Source organism: Triturus cristatus, chromosome 11 (genome assembly GCF_964204655.1).
Source record: "Triturus cristatus chromosome 11, aTriCri1.1, whole genome shotgun sequence".
Classification (NCBI taxonomy): Eukaryota; Metazoa; Chordata; class Amphibia; order Caudata; family Salamandridae; genus Triturus; species Triturus cristatus.
The window spans coordinates 394,512,645-394,530,600 of record NC_140594.1 but is presented as its reverse complement, the minus strand read 5'-3'; the positions used below and the strand labels follow the sequence as shown (position 1 = coordinate 394,530,600).

General features: G+C 43.6%; 1 long non-coding RNA gene across 1 annotated transcript in view; it reads left to right on the top strand.

Annotated features, from left to right (window-relative positions):
* The window catches only part of LOC146784268 (uncharacterized), an 81,686-nt gene extending 64,395 nt beyond the window's left edge, over positions 1 to 17,291 (top strand). Inside the window, exon 4 of the long non-coding RNA XR_014970816.1 lies at positions 16,407 to 17,291. This is a non-coding gene — a long non-coding RNA (uncharacterized LOC146784268). The remainder of the gene's footprint in view (positions 1 to 16,406) is intronic.
* The last annotated feature ends 665 nt before the right edge of the window (positions 17,292 to 17,956 follow it).

The following is a 17,956-nucleotide window of genomic DNA, read 5'->3' as shown; positions in this document are numbered from 1 at the left end:
CATGTTTAGCCTTAAACAGTATATTCTCCTTCATACACAACAGGACAATCTCTTTTAACAGGCGGAGGATCATCTTACATCTCGCAGCCTGCTGATTGATGCATTCCACCACAGTCATGTTGTCAGACCAAAATACCACTGATTGGTTACGCAGCCTGTCCGGCCATACCGTTAAGGCCACCCAGATAGGAAACAATTCTAAGAAGCCATTGTTAGCCATTAGACCATTCTGCACCCATGCGTCTGGCCACCTGTGCGCCACCCACTCATTGCCAAGTATGGCACCAAATCCCACACTACCCGCAGCGTCAGTCCATAAACCTAACTCTGCAGAGGTAGTGGGTGGACCGGGCCAGACCACCCTGCCGTTGAAGTCCTGCAGGAATGCCATCCAAATCCACATGTCCTGCTTGACCTCAGCCGACAGCCGGATGTGGTGATGTTTTTCGGGAATCCCGGTCATGACTTGGGCGATAGAGCGGGAGAATGGGCGTGCCATTGGAATCACTCTAAGGGCAAAGTTCAACTGTCCTACCATTTGCTGCAACTGATGCAAGGTAACCTTATCCTTAGCTAAGCGTTGCAGTAAGGATGTCTTGAATTTCTTAATCTTATCTTCCGGGAAGCGGAAACACCCTTGAACTGAATCTAGCTCAATACCTAAGAATTCTATCTTTGTCGTTGGTCCCACTGTCTATCCTAGCGCCAGGGGAACCCCAAAAGCCCGCATGAGTGTGCAGAATTCCTGCAGTGCCCATGCACACTTCTGAGAGCCCGCCGACCCCAGGATAAGAAAGTCATCTAGATAGTGCATGACAGACTGGTGCCCGGTCACACATCTAAAAACCCATTCCAAAAATGAACTGAACTTTTCAAAATAGGCGCAGGAGACCGAGCAACCCATGTGCATACACATATCCATGTAGAATTTGTCTTGAAACTTGAAGCCTAGCAGGTGAAAGTCCTCTGGGTGAACCGGTAAAAGACGGAAGGCTGATTCAATATCAGACTTTGCCAGCAAAGCGCCAGGGCCCAGCTCCCTAAGCATTTCCACGGCCTGATCAAATGAAGAGTATTTCACACTACAACTTTCCTCACTGATGGCATCGTTTAGTGAGTTGCCTCTAGGTGCGGATAGGTTATGGATCAACCGGAACTCACCCTCCTCTTTTTTGGGGACAACACCCAGTGGTGAACAAACAAAATTAAGCATCGGAATGCAATCAAACGGGCCCACTATTCTGCCCAGGCGTAACTCTTTAGCAATTTTATTTGCCGCCACTCCTGGGTTGGTCCTTACTGACAATTGATTTTTGCTTTCAGGCATCCCGACATAACCCGGGACAGGAATCCTAAACCCATATGTGAAACCTTCTTGCAGTGTCCTAGCAGTAATCATGACAGGGGTATCTGTTTAGCCACGGGGTCATAGCTGTGATGTCAATGGGGGAATGTGTGACTCAGTGCACCCTGCCATCAATCCTGCTTTCTCTTGCCTTTATCCCTAGATATTTGGAGACACTTGGATTCTGTGTGGGAAGGATTTGTGCAGATAGAGCAGGCATGTTTAAACTTACATGTGCCAGGCGCCCTAGTGCATGTCCTTCTGTTAAAATCCCAACATGTCCCCTTCCGCCCCCCTCCACCACCTGAGCCATGGGCAGGGCCTGTGTTCTGCGCAGGCCGAAAGGGCTGATAAGGCTGAAACGGTGGAGTTACCTGTCCTCTGTTCGCCTGCGTTGTGCTAAACTGAAACTTGGTCTGTGGTGTGCCAAACTGATCCAACCAAGAGATCGTGACGACCATGTTCCAATATAGCGCAGGGACAGATGCCTTCGCCCTCCTGAAGTTTATGTCATACTGTTTCCAACCCCATCCCCCGTATTTGTCGTGAGCCATGGTAATACGGTTCTGGTAACATGCTATCTCTGCCTGTATGTTAGGGAAACGTTCCGCCATTACTGCCATGAATACTGAAAAACCCCTGATCCAATTGTTTAAGTTCTCCTCCACTCTGAATCTTAGCAACTCGCTTGCCCATTCTCTGGAGAGCATCCAGTCTTTCTGTTTCTTAGCTTCCTCCCCTCCCCCTTTCATCTACCAGCAGAGAAAACATGCTAACATAGCACCCTGACCAAATGAGTTCCTTCAACTCGCGTGACACATGCCTAGCCACGTTCTCCCTCCCGGTACAAGATTCTCCCACTCCCAGCATTGGCAGGGTCTCCTGCTTGGCCACTCCAGCAGGTTCTGTCAGCTTCTCTTTCACCTGGCTGACCACCGGTACTTCTTTGTTGACGTCCCCTGGTGCAACCCCATTGATGGGGCAAGGAAGAGAAGGAGGCGCCTGCCCTGTTCCTAGTGGCCCTACTGGTGTTACCACAAACTGGGAAATCAACCTCCTTGCTTCTGCCTCAGGGTCGCCCTGCATGCCCTTCCCCCCCAACTGTTGGCGAGAAAATCACTGCCGCTAAATGTGCCACCAAATCTGGTGGAACCGGATTAATGCCTGCTGGACTATCTTTAGGGACCCCACTATCTGGCACCCCTACGCCCTGTGGCGTGATGGCTACCGGGACTGCGCCTGCCGGGGCGACCGGTAATTGCTCAGGCAATGGTTCTCCCAAAGGTACCACCCTCACTGGCATTGTCGGGGCCGGGGCACTCAAAGGGACTCCCCCCAGCGGGACCACCCCTGATGGCCCAGGAACCTCCCCATCCTTGGGTTGTGATACCGGAGCCGTGGTTTTAACCTTAGTCTCATTCTTTCTGGGCTTAACCCGCTTAGGCATGGGCTACAATTCACCTCTGGGCTTGGGGGGTACTATGGTGCGCTTAGGCCTTTCTAACGTCCCCTCCTGACCCTCAACCCTTTCCCTGAGGTCTGCCAGGTTTTGCCCCAATCTATCTACCTTTTTCTATCTCTTGTCCATGGTAGCCATCTTTCTCATCATCGTTTCCATCATACATTCCATGCGAGAGCGCTTGTCGCCCGCTTCATTTTTCCTGACATTGTCACTTCCTTCCCTGCTGTTTTGGCCCTTGTACTAGCACTGCGTCTACAATGCTAGGCCTATTTACCTTATATGTCTAAAGTTACACACCACTATTAGTACTGCGACCGCCCCAGCATATAGCACTGTACCTGGATTCAATAATCACTTGTACGCGCTGCACCCCCTGCAGTACCTGCTGCAATCTCAAATGTCTTTAGCCAACAATAAGCTTATCTAGTAACAATGATCTATATCAGTGTCTGTCACCGTTTGTTCTGCTACCTGTTAAAACGTCCCCAAGAAGAAAAAACAATCAGCATTTACACACTCCACCCCACAGTCACTATTAAAAGGGGGCTAACAGTGCAGAAACATTGGGAATTGAACACTGAATAATGAAAATAGCAAAGCGATCTTCACAGTCACAGATGTATTGAACTTTGAAAAAACGTGCCCCTTAAAACACGTGCCGGACGCTTTTACCCACTAATAATTTACAATCCCCTGATTGTTGTAACATTCTATCATACCAGGAGCAATAGTACTGTGCACATGCTCATTGCAATGAACACTGTGTGAGTTTAATCAATTCAGTAAGTTCTCAGCAGAGCAACGTTGGGAATTGAACACTTAACCATGAGAGGACGAGTCTCAGACTCTAACCATTAGGCCACAGGGACTCCCTTAGGCAGCACACAATATTTTTACTCGCACTCCCCAGTCAGCATTCACCGCTACCGATGCGCCCCCCCCCCCACGCCGGGGATTACGTGCTCTCAACAATCTCCTGCAATGACCCGAGGAAGCAGCCGGTCACTTCCTGATTACAACGCGTGCTTTTACAGACGTGCAGGTGAGCGCTTAACGCCACACCGCACGAGTACCTGGCCTGGATGCCTCACGACCTGCCGACTCGCTTCTCCTTTCCGCGATCACAGTTCCTCCTCAAGGCCTCGCAATCCTGACGCCAGGCCCCTTCGTATTAACCGCTACTCACGCTTGATCCACGACACGATCTCCGGACGCGCGCTTGATCCACGACCCTCCACAACAAGACGCTTATCCAGGCGCGCGCTTGACACTCCACGACACCAACAGATGCTACCTGCAAAAAGGAATAAACACAAATATTAAATTACGACCTACTAGAGAGGTTGCACTACAGGCTGGGGAGCGCGGAGAGCAAAGAGGAAGATTCCTCTGCTCCCCAGCCTTTTATTGGCAAGTACTCGCCCCCCAGAGGGGGGGGGGGGGCTGGCCACTTGCGTGACCCGGAAGTGATTCTGTCACGACCTGGCCTGCCAATGAGAGAAGAGGCGCGCCTGTCGCGTCACTGTTGTGCGCGACAGGCCCGCCTCCTTCGGTCGTCGGGGGCCGGCAGGACCGCCATATTATCGGCGGGTCCGATGCCGGCCCCACCTTTTCTAAGAGGCTCTTATCGATGGGATCCTCTACCACCACCTACAGCCACGCCCAGCCTGACCCGCACTGGTTATGCAGATACTCTTCTACCCGTAGCATCAATTTGCATTGCTCAACATGCCTTCTTCTCCTTAGGTATGGCATCCTTCGAATCTTTATTCCTTTCTCCAGAGTCCATAGGCACTAAAGTACCTCGCCCGCTTGACACTACCGCAGGTTCAATACCCCTATGTTCAGCAGGGTGCAAAGCTTTAAGTGGGCCGGGTGCCTCCGGGTCTCAGATCCGATAGCATTTTAGAACAGACTTTGAAATGGGTCCCTATCGAGTCCTGTACTGATCTTCTTAATTTTATCACTGACGATTACTGAAAAATTAATGTAATAAATGCTCAGGGTATCCATGTCAGGGATTTGGTTTCCTTTTATATTTCACATTTTACTGAATCTTGCACTCCATAGAGTGTTGGCTACTCCTAGGATGTTGTGCTCTTGTATTTTTTTTATGCAGTATTTTACTCCGGTTTAGTTCATGCTTTGAACAGAGTCAGCTCCAGGTGTTTACAATGGCCACAATAGAGAGCTCTAAAGTTCAGGCTTAAGTAAGTGCAAATTTTTATCAGTGCCGTCAGTGCGTCACAAAAGGTGCACAGAATACATAGTCATTCAGTCCTTGGTCTCTCTGCAGAGTGCATGCAGACATCCATAAACAAAACCATAGACCTGGCTGGTTTCAGGTGTATGTCAGTTTTTAACCCTTTAAGTGCGCCGTCGGCCAACGGCTGTCGCGAGCACTACCTCGGTAGTGCTACACATGTCCGTTGGCTGACGCGGCCCCGCCCACTCAATGGAACACACCACACCGCGGCGGAATTTGCGCCGCAGTAAAGGGGTTAAACAGTCCACAGTTCCCCAAATTGTGTTAAAACAACACTACTAAGGGCTGGCGAGGACATCTCTTTAATATTCTCTGCAGTTGGCTTATTGCATTGTAAGATGAGGAGGCCGATGAGGACAAGGAGGCAGTGGGTGGCAACAATTTGTTGCTTATCACAGAAGGACTGGCTGTAGGAGGGGTGCAGGGGGTCCTCTCCTAGCAGTCACAAATGTGGAGTACTGTATTTAGTTTCACTTTGAAAATGTATTCATTATTTATTTTAAAGTTTAATAGAGAGCGAACCAGACCCGTGAGGGTATCAGAGCGCTTTACAGGTTTAAGGGTGGTATACAAAGTGTTAGGAAGGGAGGGAACAGTTGGGTACGATGGGGGTACATTATACAAGAAAAAGCACGCAGTCTAAGGGAGGGATAAAAAGTTAAAAATAGGTAGACACTTATAAAAGAAGGCACGCAGTCTCAACTCTAGGTTGGGAGGCCCAGGAGTGCAATAATAGGTATCCTCCGTAGAGCCGTGGATGATGTCAAGGTGGAGGGTGGAAACATGTCGCTACGTGATTGAGATGTAATCATAAGATGAGGTATTTGCCCATTAAGAAGGTTTTGGTCTCCTTTTTAAAGTGTGCCAAGGACGGAAGTCTTCCGATGGCGGGTGGGAGGGAGTTCCAGATTCTTGGTGCGGCCCCAGAGAAGGCCCGATTGTAGGTTTTTTTCTTCCAGAAGTGGGCTGGTTGCAGCAATAGGTCTTTGGCAGATCGGGAGTTTCTGGTTCTTCCTGATATCACAAGTTTATGGGCGAGAAAAGCAGGGGAATTGGAGTAGAGAGCTTTGTGAGTAATGCGGGCCATTTTAAATTGGATTCTGACCTCTAGGAGAAGCCAGTTCAAAGTTTTGAGGTGGGGAGAAATGTGGTCCAATTTCTTTGAGCCAGTTAGGAGTCTGGCGGCGGTGTTGAGGCAGGCTTTCAGTGGGGCCAGGGAGTTCTTGGGTAGCCCTGCGGGAGTGGAGCATCCATATTCTAGTCTGGAAATGACTAGAGCCTGGATTGCCGTTTTGAGGTCGGAAGCTTCAAGGAAGGGTTTTAAAGTTTTTTAGGTAGCTCAGGAGGAACCTGGCTGTCTTGGCCATCGAGTTTATATGGCCGCGCATGTTCAGGCTGCCATCAAGGGTTATTCCAAGGGATTTCGCAGAGTCAACAACGGTGGGAGGGCAGTTTAGTGCTGTGATGCTCTTGATCCATTCCTGGATGTCAGGATTGGTTTTGAGTGGGGAGAATAGGAGAAATTCAGTTTTATTTGTGTTGAGTTTAAGCTGGTTGGCGGTGAGCCAATGGACTGTCAGCGCCTCATTCAAGGAGCCAATGTCCTCAAGGGAGGAGATTTTGATATAGATCTGTGTATGGTCTGCGTACATAAGGTAGGAGATATTGGCAGCACGTAGTACCTCGGTGAGTGGTTCAAGGTAAAGATTGAAGAGGGTAGGGGAGAGGCTTGATCCTTGGGGGGACTCCAACCGTGACCGGAGAGGGGCGGACAGATTACCATTGATGAGGACTCTCTGAGAGCGATTTTGGAGGAAGGATCTAAACCATTCAAGAACGGTGCCATCTAACCCCATCCTGAGTTTGAGTCGTTCAAGGAGGATTTTGTGGGTAACCGTATCAAAGGCAGATGATAGGTCTAGGAGGATTAGGAGACAGGTTTTGCCTTGATCGAGGGCTTGGAGGGCGTCATACACGATGTGGAGGAGGGTGGTTTCCGTGCTGTGTCCAGGTCTGAAACCGGATTGGAAGTCATCTAGCAGGTGGAAGTTATTAATGTGTAGGCTCAGCTGCTGTTGCACACATTTTCTAGAACTTTGGCAATGAGTGGGATGTTGGATATGGGTCTGTAATTCTCAGCGGAAGCTGGGTCCAAGGTAGGTTTTTTTAGGATAGGGACAACTTGGCCAGCCTTGAGTGAATCAGGAATTGAGCCCTGTTGGAGGGAGGCGTTGATTATTGAGGTCCAGGAGGGAATGATAGTCTGCGAGGCGGCTGCTAGGCAGTTAGAGGGGAGAGGATCATTGAAGTGGTTGTTTGGGTTTAAGGAGGCGAGAATTTTTGAGATAGAGTGTTCGCCATAGTATTTAAAGTTGGACCAGTGCGCTAGATTTTTGGGTGAGGTTTGGGAAGACAGCGCGTGGAGAGGAGGTGGAGCTGGCAGAATTTGATTTTGGCGGTGAGTTGCGGATTTAAGTTCATTTCCTAGAGCAGAGATTTTGTCGCTGAAGAAGGAAGAAAATTCCTCGCTTGATATTAGGGGTGTGGGTGTTTCCTTGGAGGTTTTCGCTAGTTTGTTGGATTGGTGTTTGACCAAGTTGAACAGCTTACAAGGTCGGTTTTTGGCATTCTCGAGTTCAGTTCTGAAGAATTCTTTTTTTGAGTTGAGCATTTTCTTATTATAAGCATTTCAATTGCACTAGTGGACTAAGAGGTAAGTGTGCAGTTAAGCATCTGCACCAGGGGCATCATCACTCCCCACCCCCATCCCCACCCTCCTCTCTGCTTTAGCAGCTACAAATGAAATGGGGTTCTTGATGGCCCTCTTCTGTCTGCAGCTTGGCAGGCACAAGGCTCATAATGAACTTGAGAGGGTGAGTGAGTGAATGGAAGGATGGGTCGATGGATGGATAGATGCATGGATGAATGAATGCAAGGATGATGTAAGAATGGAAGAGTGAAAGGGAGAGAAGGTGTACAAGTGAAAGGGGGGATGGATGGATAGGTGAAAGGGTGAATGGATGGAGGAGTGAAAGGATGTATCGACAGATAATGAAAGGATAGGTGGAAGAATGAATGGATGGATGAGTGGCAGTGTAAAAGGATGGATGAGTAGATGAATTGGAGTAAAAATGTGGACGAGCGAAAGGATTGATGAGTGACAGAATGTATGTAATGATGGATGAGTAAAACAATGGATGGATGAGTGAAAGGCAGGGCAGATGGGTGTCTGGATGGATGAGTGTAAGGGTGAATTGATGGATGAATAGATGGATGAGTGAAAGGATGGATGGCTGAGTGAAAGGGTAAATAGAGGAATGTATGAGTGGATGGATGGAACAATGGATGGGACAAAGGGTGGATCACTGAGTGAAAGGGTGGGGATAGATGGGTGAGCCAAAGGGAGGATGATGGATGGATGGAGCGAAAGGATGGATAGATGGAGCAAAAGGATGGATGATTGAAAGGATGTATGTTTGAATGAAAGGGGGTGGATAAGTAAAAGGATACATGATTGAGTGGATGGATTGGTTTAGTGGGTGGGTGTCCCTGGACTGGTGGTTGCTCTCCATTATGGGCACCACAGCTACACTACACCCTCCTTGTTTTGTGGTCCATTTTTATTGTATCAAGAGTGAATAGTTATTCACTCTTGGTACAATACAAATAAAATTCAGACCCGCTTCGGGTCCAGTAACAAGCAGAGGCACCTAGTGACCTTGTTTGATTGCTGACACAGGTGCATGAAGGTATCCTAGCCATTCCAGCACTGTGAACATGTCTGTGTGTCCATGTGGGTGAGTTAAAGTGAGAGGGAGTCAGTGAAGGAGTAAGTCCGAGTGAGAGAGAATGAGTGACAGTAAGGACAAGTATGTGTGAGAATGAATGTGAGTGAGGGAGAATGACTGAGTGTAACTGAGTGTTACTGTGTGTGAGGCACAGTAAAACTGAGTAATTCAGAATGAACGATGAGTGGGACTGAGTGAAACATAGTGGGTCAGAGTTGAATGAGTGAGACTATGTGAATTAGTGAGACAGAGTGAGACGAGTGAGTCAAAGAGAGACAGTTAACTTAGGGGGTTATTTACAAGAGGCCTGTGCTGCTGGGGCGTCACTTTTTTGGATTCTCCGGTGGTGCAGGTTTCTATCATGTCTATGAGGTGACACAAAGTCACCCTGTATGGCTTTGCACTGCCTCATAGATATAGAGTAAGACAAGGCAGCACAAAGTGCTGCATGCCTTACTCTGTCAAGGAGGCGTTCCATCGGCATTGTGGTGGGTGTTCCCAGGCAACACCCATGGATTTTGATGCTGCCCCAGATTTACAAAGACACATAAACCTGGGGCAGCCCCAAAGCCTTATGCCTCCCCAGAACAGGCCAAACAAAATTCCTCCTAATTTTTTCCTCTTTCCATGTGTGCTGCATTCTGCAGCACACATAGAATGAGGACAACACATCCATGGATTGTTTTTGTGCAGGAAGGTCTGCCTTCCTGAACAAATAAAATCCTGCCAACAACACAGAACAAGGGTGCCTATGTTACCGTTAGGCACCAAATTGTGCGCCCACTGAAATGACAGAAATCCACCATAACTCGTAGATACGGTGCATTCCTACCCTTTCGATTTGGCATAGGGCGGCACAGCAAACATCTTTGTAAATGAGGCCCTTAGTGCAAGAAAGTGGGAGAGAACCCTTCAAGAAGAAGCTCATTGGAATTTGAACCAAAGATTACGCCTCACCTCTTTTAAAGGTCACCAGCCACCACTGTTATCGACACTTCACACTGCACTCAATCTATGCCACGACACTCTACGCCCCTCCACTCTATGCTCCCCCCAAACACTTTACAGCACGCCATTCCACTCCACTACACGGCATTCTACATTATGACACTCTAACCACGAAGCTCTGCTCCACTCCACTCAAAGCTATGCCCCTCTACTCCACTCAGCTCCCTCTATGCCACTCCACACCACCTTCCTCCACTGTGTGCCACTCCATGATACCCTACTTGACTTTACTCTACACCACGTCACTCCATGCCACCTCACTCTACAACACTATGCCACTCCACTTAAGACCCTTCAATCCACTCTAAAACACTTTACTACACTCCTCTATTTCACGCCACTCCATAACACTCCACTCTGCGACACTCCACTCCACTTTACTCCACTCTACATTTTACTCCACTCCAAGCCACTCCACTCTATGCCATTCCACTTGATCCCACTCCACTCTACGACGCTCCACTTCACAACACTCCACTCTTCGCCCCTCCATTCTAGGACATTCTACTCGATGACACTCCATAACTCTCCACTCTATGACACTCCACTCCACTGTCCGCTTCTCTACTCCACTCTACTAAACTCCTGGTTTGCCACTCCACGCCACCTTATTCCACTCGGCATCACTCCACGACACACTGCTTGACTCTACACCACTCTATTCCAAAACAGTATCAGATGGAAAGTCAGCAACAGACATGATTTTGTGTGCAAAAGCATCAGCCTTTCAGAAACATTATAAAGCATTATACTTTAATTCCAGTCTGATATTAAAGTGAAAAATAGTGGAAACAATACATATCCTATGACCAAGTTGCACATAAACTCAAATTGGAATGGTCACATTTCACCACTTCTAAGGCCGACTTAGTTACTGGTTACATTCAGTAAACAATAATATCTCAGACAAAGCAGAATTGTGAGAAAGAACTTTGTGGTTAATTTGATGCGAGACACTATTAGCAATTTTGGCACATTCTTCGGTCAAAACATTTCAAGTTCCATAAATGGTGAGACAGAAAAAAAGCACTCGAGATGAAGAAAGACAAAAACAAGATTTAATTAATATTTAAAAAAATATTTTTCTGCATAATAATGTTTTATTAAACTGAAGCCAAACCGGGTTCACAACAGCTCAGTCAATAAATTCACACGCCCCCTGACCAAAGCAGGCTAATGGAGAGCGTTCATGATTGGTAAATGTCCATTGCACGTTTACCAAGCAGTTCCAGTGCACAGAGCAAAGGTCATTTATTCTTCAATACTCTAAAAAACACATTTCACCTGCCTCCACAGCCTCTTTCAAGAAAAAAAATAACACCAAGGTGCTTTAAAAAATAATTTAATTTACAAGTGATAGGATGTTTTCACATAATTGGCATAGAAATAAGAGTAAAACATGTATCCAATGGAAGTTACCACATCTAAAAACCAGAATAGTAAGATTTCCCATTCTTTATGTAATCGATTTAGTTTCTCCATACCAAACATCTATTTGTCAGAATTAGACTAAATTCACAGTAGGCTATTTTAAAGAAAAAGGGTATAAGAATAGACATTTTCTCTAATAATGTCACATAATACAATTCTCACTTCAGTCGGCTCAATATAAGCTGAAGACAATGCTGTTCTATGACTAACATCTATGTAAGCATACAATATTAGACATTAATAAACAAATACTTTTAATATAGCACTGGGCCAGCAACTGAACACTGCAATCAATGAACACTTTTTTTAGTATACCAGTCTCTACATCTTACTCCCCACCTATTATACAAGACAGTTGTATTGGAGCTAGGTTCATGACACATTAAATACTTAAACAGACTAAGGGCCCGATTCCGATCTTGGCGGATGGGATACTCTGTCACAAACATGGCGGATATCCATTCCACCGTATTACAAGTTCCATAGGATATAATGGAATTGTAATTTAGCAGCCGGGATTACCCTGGCCAACAAAATCGTAATCAGGCCATAAATCACTGTAACATGCGGCTATACTTTATATAGATAATCTTTCTTCAATATGAAGTCCTTCTTGCATTTTAGTACCCCACATATTGTTTATTTTGGAAGCCATCTGACCTAATTCTAGCTCATGCTTGCCCCTCCAGGGATGCCTATTTACATTGTAGATGGAAAGTTATTTCAATACATTACAATTGCTGGTATTGTTATGTATGATGTGTAGAGATAGGAGATACACTACATCACTCTTTCTAATGGCATTCAAATGTTCGGTCAGTCTCCGTTTAATTTGCATACCGATGCCTTTTTGCTTACCAAAGTGTAAGGGATATGACAAAGAATGTTAAAAATGTGATATAACAATTGATAACTATTTATTCTAAATGAAAGACGGTCACTGAAACCAGTCAGAGATCAGCATTTAACTATTCTCAGATGTGACTGTTCCCGTGTTTGTTTACTGAGGAGAAACAAAAGACAATGGCTGCATTGAGTACTTGTTCAGGAACAATCAAGATATCGGGAAGATTTGATTTTAGAGTATCATCCAGTAAAGAAATGTGACAGTGTTCTTTACTCTGTGGAGCCTCTCACTCAGATTACTGAATCTGATGGCTTGGTAAACAGTTGATTATGATCAGCAATATTTGCATGAACTTTCAGTCCATCACATCTACCTTTCACATCTGATTATCACAAGCGGTGTCCTTGGAATATCCTCTAGAGTAGAATCTCTTTGCGATAACCACACTTGTATTCCAATTGCTCATTAAAGTTCCACTTAGCATGGAGCAACCCGATGGGGAATATTCTGTATGATACTTTTAGGATGGAGATTACAAGCATGCAGCAATTATGACGTTGAGTATTATGTAAAAGGTTTTTAAATGTTGTCGGTATGTACTTACGTTCCGACCATTCTACTATGAACTATGGCATTTATATTCATATTTGAAAAAGATGGATTGCTATTTTGTTTTTAATTATAGTCGGACAGAGAAACTAGATAAGAATAACAGATCATGAATATTTCGGATCGGGATTATGTATCTTATCTTAGGTTGAGGACAGGTCCTCAAAAAATGTCACTCATCAAGTTAGCAATCGTAGGTGCAAATAGAGAACCCAGGGCAGTATGCGGTTATTGTAAAAATAAATCATAATTAAATAAACAGCATAAAAGGTTTATAAAGATCTCAGTAAGCATGCCACTCAGTCTGACGAAATATTTTGGTGCCTTCAGACTAGTTTGATGTTTAAACAAGTAATATAGCCAGCACACATCAGGTTTAATTACCAAACAGGTGTGTGCCAAAGGTACACCCATGACATAATTAATCATATTCTTGACGTTTCCAACGCATGAAGTGAAAGATGTGCCAAATGAAGAAAGAGATCTTTCTAGAGGTGTTTATATTCTCAATCAAATAACTAATTCATTTCAAATTGTATTTCACTGGTTGTTCAAAGTCACATTTGTGCATTTTGGGTAAAAATGACTTGCTAACCAATCATTGGATAGTGTAGTATTTTATAACACAAGTTTAAAAAATATTTTAAAAGATTACTTTATCTAGGTAAGATATGCCCTTATGGTGACAGATCATATAACACTGGCATGCAGTAACAGATGGAAAAGTAGCTACATCTGGCAAACACGTGTGCATGGAGATTCATAGAGTAGCACCATTCTTTCATTCCAATTTAATTTTAAAGTCAACACTTGTGGAATCAGTGAATGAACTTAGACCGAGTTATACAATCAACTCAATAGGATATCCCTGAATTAACAGCTTTCCACATTTATTAAGCCCGATTAAGTACTAGATACTTTCTGTAAAAGGTTTTGTGATGGACAATGTAATGAAAAAGAAAATCATTCATTTTTTAAATATTTTGAACCTTAACAAGTTTAATATTTTTTTATTTCTTTAAGCATTATATTAATTAAGTGGAAGTAGCATTTCAAGTAAAGACATATATGATGTGCTTTGAAAAGACCAGGGTTGATGGTAAAGGTGTGGGGGGCGCCACTCATAGGAAGTGACAAGACCAGCTAGTTTAACATGAGGTACTAGGAGACAGATAGGATGGATGGAAATATTTATGGCAGAAGTGGCATTTGGGGAAAAGGTATCTTTAAGCATTTTAGATGGACACATTTTAACACAACACTACATAAATATACATTTAAAAAAACATAAACCGATGGAGTAGGAAACTTCTGGGTCAAAAAGAGAACTTCGGGGAATAAAGATTTTTTTTTCGAAACGGCCTTTCAGAATGAGATGAACTTACAACATGGAAGTCAGAAAAGCACAACTACAAACTTTGTTACCATGTTGAAGTATAATTTACATTACGGGGCAAAAAACATTTTTTTTCCCCTTTTGTTAATTTGGAATGGCTAGTAATGGAGAATTGCATAGGGGTAAGCAAACTATGGATACATTAAATACTGTTTACCAGACATTTAATTGATTATAATGTAGAAGATATTTTGCTATGAGCTGACAGACTTGTTTGCCTTACAGTGTAAAAACACAGACTAAACGTTCTTGCAGTTGTTGATGCGGACTTTATATTTTTGTAATTCGATTTCAGAATCAATATTTTAGCCTCCACCCTTTTAGACCATTTACTCTATCTCAAACTTGTAGGCTCTCTAAATACATGGCCCAATTCAAGCTAAGGATTGATGAACGGATCTTGCTTCATCAGCACGTAGACTGAAGTCTGGTCTCTCACTGAGATAGTTAATAGCCATACGTCTCAGAGTAAAATTGCTACTGACTCACAGCTGTGATGGGGAATAAGGAAAAGCCCCTTTAGCAGAAGAGAAGAACATGGTAGACTTGTATGATGCCAGAAAGCTCCACTAACTTCCTGCACTATTTTCCCTTGGTGTAATCCCTTGTAGGAACCAGTCACGGTTCAACAATTTAGTCTGGAGGAGTTTGCTACAGATATCATGGTCTCTTGATCTCTATAGGGGCTGGACTGGGGAATCAAAAGTAGCTCTGGCAAAAATGCTCAAATCTGCCTGCCCTTTGGTCTTCTCCCACACCACTCTTTTCATGAATCCATTCCAACTCTCTCCTTTCTCTTCTCCCTCTCTGAGCACTTTCTCTCTGCCTTACTTCACTCTCTCCCTTTTGAAGCATCCTGTGCCTGCTGCAACTAGTCTCAGAGAGCTGGGGAAAGTGTCAAGAGCTGCTCTGTGCTTTCAGAACTGGCCTCAATGGGCACCGGCCCACTGGGGAAATACCCAGTGGAATACAAGGCCTATCCAGCCCAGATCTCCAAGTTAACTTAGTACAAAGAATATCTGTTCTGTAATAACAGTCTGAGTAAAATAATACATGTGAGTTCAGTTCTTGATGTAATAGAAAGCAAAATGTACTTATTCAGAGTATACTGTTTGAAAAGTAGCAACAGAAGAAAAATAAACTAAATTAAATATACAGTAAAATACCCTAAGCAGAGTTCTCTCTATAATGCAAACCATGCAATTCAGCTTGTTGAGAACAATGTGTTGCTATATAACATCACATCATTTATGTACAGCTAAAATAGATAAAACAATTGAAAACAAAAATTTTAGCAGAATTAAACTACACAAGTCTTTTCTCATGAAACCATAGCTTGAACAAAGAAATACAAATTGGGAACACATTGTAATATAACTCTAATACACACTCTACAAATAGTCCATCTCAAGGCTATCCCTCCTTCTCACAAGTGCCTGTGTACTGTGCCTGGTGTAATGACCAGCTCATTTAGGCTAACTTTCTAATCCAAGGCATGTTATTGATATATAGGTTTTACTCCAGAATCCTCAGACAATCCAAGCAACAACACGCTTGTCCTATTGTAAGCCAATGAGAGCCCATGTTATAAAATAATTTATCTTCTATAATTCTTTGCCAGTTCCAAAGCATCTATATGAACCTTGACCAGTGGCAAGGATTTCACTACCTCTACCTTTTTATACCTTGATATGAACGGACCTCAGAAAGTTACATCTTTTCATTAACCTGGAGCCGTCAGTGGATTTGCAAGTCATTTCTATAACATGCTCCGATATATACTTTCTGCCAATTTTTATTTCCCCCCGATATGATGAACCCACTTTGATTTCTGATGAACCCACTTTGATTTCTGATGAACCCACTTTGATTTCTGATGGTATTCTCATAGTGTGCTCGATGCTCCATACTCTAGGTAAACTGATGGTTGCGTGATCCCTGTAATCTCTTATTTAAGTGTACCAAGTACGAAAATGCGGTGCCTCTGATAATACCCACAAAGGAACATATGTCTAATGTATACTAGCTCAAGCCCTACCTTTTATCAAAAGAGGTTTTGTTATACCATCACACAATATTTCTGATAATCACCCTGCAAGCCCAGCATACTAGGACTATAACGTATCCTGTGTAACTACCACTGATTGCCAATTTTCTTGTAAATTCTATGACATGTTACCTGTAGGACTGTGATACGTTATTGTTACTAGCTCGGATATGCTCACATTAGTTATTTTTCATATGTCTCCTATAGCGTTTTGAAGTGTGCCACCCTGCACTGAAATCACTTCACTGTTACGGGATCGAGTATGCACCCCAAGCTACAAAATCTCCTCCATTCACTACAGTGCTGTGAAGTGGTCTAGTGATACAAGACAAATTTTGAATCGCTGACGGTACCACATGAGGACACTTCCAGAGACCATGAAAAGCTTTTCTCTCCACAGGGATAGTTCCTGAGACTACAAAGAAGGAAAAGGTCTGGAGGAAAAGAAGGAAGAGGTCTGGAGACTAGGTAAGTACCTCGAGTATCTGAAACTTAACTCTAGAAGACATCTGGAAAGAGCTGACGTAGTACACAGTTCTCCAGAGATGTCTGAAGACACAAAATAAGGTTTTGCTGACTTAAAGAAGTACACAACAGGGGGAAACAGTCATTACAACCCGGCCGTTACAACGCAGGTACAGCCGGGATGCCAGGACATATTGTTTGGGGTCAAGCACAACAAGTTTTCATGTGTCTTTGTCACAAGTAGGCCCAACCCCCTGCAGCACAGACCTCTTGGCTGCCAGATTAAAATACCATGTTATGAATGGGGAAGGGCATAGTCTGCAGTTAAGGTAATATTTATTTCCATACGTTATTGCAGTTTGAACTTGTATTTATGGTTCATTAATACAAAGTCTTTATTATTAGGGTGACTGCTCTAAGGAAATGTTGTACATTCAGCCTGCACTACTGACAGTGGTTCCAGTATAAAAATGTGTACACGTGTTTGCACAGTTTAACAATTTGAAGGCTACGTATAATGCTTCCAGGATGCTCTCTGATTAGATGCAAACATATGCAAAAGCTTGAAAGCAAGATTGAGGATTCTTTGCTTTCAAAATAAAATGTTCATTAAAAAAATTCAACTAGAAAAAAAATGTTTTGCTAAACTACTGTATAATTTTAGTTACCACTTCTTTTAAGCATCATTTAGTAAAATGTGTTGATGCATGCTGGTATTTCCCAAAAATATTCATGATGGAAAAATCAGGGTAACCAGTTTCAACAAAATTATAGGGTGGGTATGGGATGAGGTGGCAAGGGTAATTTTAGGGTTTAGATGGGTATTGGTTGAGGGGTTGTGGGATTTTAAGGTGATTTATATACACACATGTGAATTTACTATATATATATATATATATATATATACACACACACACACATTCGTAAATCTATAAATACATGTGTAAATATAATAAACACAATCTGTGTGTGTGTGTGTATATATATATATACACATACTCATACACACACACACATATACATACACTCACAGACAAAGTGGCTATACCTACCTGTACATTTTTGACACAGCATGTGCCTTTACCATGCAACCCTTTACCACGCGAATATAAGTATTTTACAGGTAAATATAAACCATTTGTGTATATGGTTTATACTTACCTGTAAAATACTTACTGCTGAAACTTTTATCACGCATATGCCTTTACCATTCATGCTTTTACAAAGAAATTTGTTGTAATGGCATGCATGGTAAAGACATAGTCATTGTAAAAGAATGCATGGTAAAGGTT